Genomic DNA, 1,295 nt, shown 5'->3' on the forward strand with positions numbered 1-1,295 from the left:
ATACAGAGGGTTTAGGATTGATTTTGGGTGTGAAAACTCCTTCGCTCTCAGATGCAGCCTAAAAAGTTTTATTAAGTTAGGCACTAGATCTAATTCAGCCATTGGATCTAGTGAAGGCAGCAGAGCTACATTCTAGAAGCACGTTAGCTGTGTGTGGGAGAGCTTAACAGTCATTCACAGGGACCCTGTGTGGCCTGTTCTCAGGGTCATCTTCCTCTGCTCCTTGAAACATGCTTAATTAAAGATCCTCATTTCATTTTTCCTTTTTTGTATGGTCCCCTCTCTTCTTCCACTTCAAACATTCCTAAATCCCTGAACTTTGGTCACATGTTATGTATCAGGTCCCATGACCATTACCTTTTAATGTCCCTAGTAATTAAACATCTATTTAATTCATTCTTTGTTAATAAAAGCCTGTTTCTTGACAGCATGAATTCCCTTTTGGTTAAAATCCAATATAAGTGACAGCATTTCTAGAGTAAATCGCCACATCTCAGGTTGAGTCCTTTGGCACAATGAATCCTTCTCAGAAGGTGGAAGAGTAGCCCTTTATCTACTTCCCCCATTTTGTTAAAAAGTTTTCTATTCTGTACCAACTGATGGTAATAATTTGTTCCAGTTCTCATCCTTCTAGGAGCCATAGGCATTTGTCCAAACTACATCCATAGCATATGACACACCATGGCTTCATACTACATGTCAGTGGTGGGCAAAAAGACAGGACTGACTCTGGGTCTCACCCCACCTATGGGAAGTCATGTTGATTGGTGACTCCAAGCAAAAGCTCTGCAGCTAGACCACCTGGGTCCCTAAACCAAGCTCTGTTACGTAGTCACAGTGCGACATGGACAAATCACTTAACAATTGTGTGCCTTGGTTTCCTCATCTGTAAAATAAGAAGCAGTACTGCTATGATAGGATTGTTGTGAAGATAAAAATCAAATTAATACAAGAGAATTTTTAAAAGTTAATGGAAAAATGGAATTGTAAAATAATGGACTTTTTCCAAGGAACGCTTGGAAGTCTCTTTGTATGTAAGACATATACTATAATTGTTGTTTTGATCTTGTTAAGTGCTGTGGAGTCAGTTCCCACTCATAGTGACCTTGTACAGGGTTTTTGAGGACCGGCTGGTATATTTGAATGGCCAACCTTGCAGTTAACAGTCCAGAGCTTATCCTACAGCACCACATCAGGACTCTGTGTAGTTTAATTGTTGTTGTGAATCAGCGACCCTGTATAGGGTTTCCAGGGAGCGACTGGTGAGTTTGAACCATCGACCTTATGCTTCAAAC

This window comes from Chrysochloris asiatica, unplaced genomic scaffold (assembly GCF_000296735.1).
Source record: "Chrysochloris asiatica unplaced genomic scaffold, ChrAsi1.0 scaffold00436, whole genome shotgun sequence".
NCBI classification, from domain to species: Eukaryota; Metazoa; Chordata; class Mammalia; order Afrosoricida; family Chrysochloridae; genus Chrysochloris; species Chrysochloris asiatica.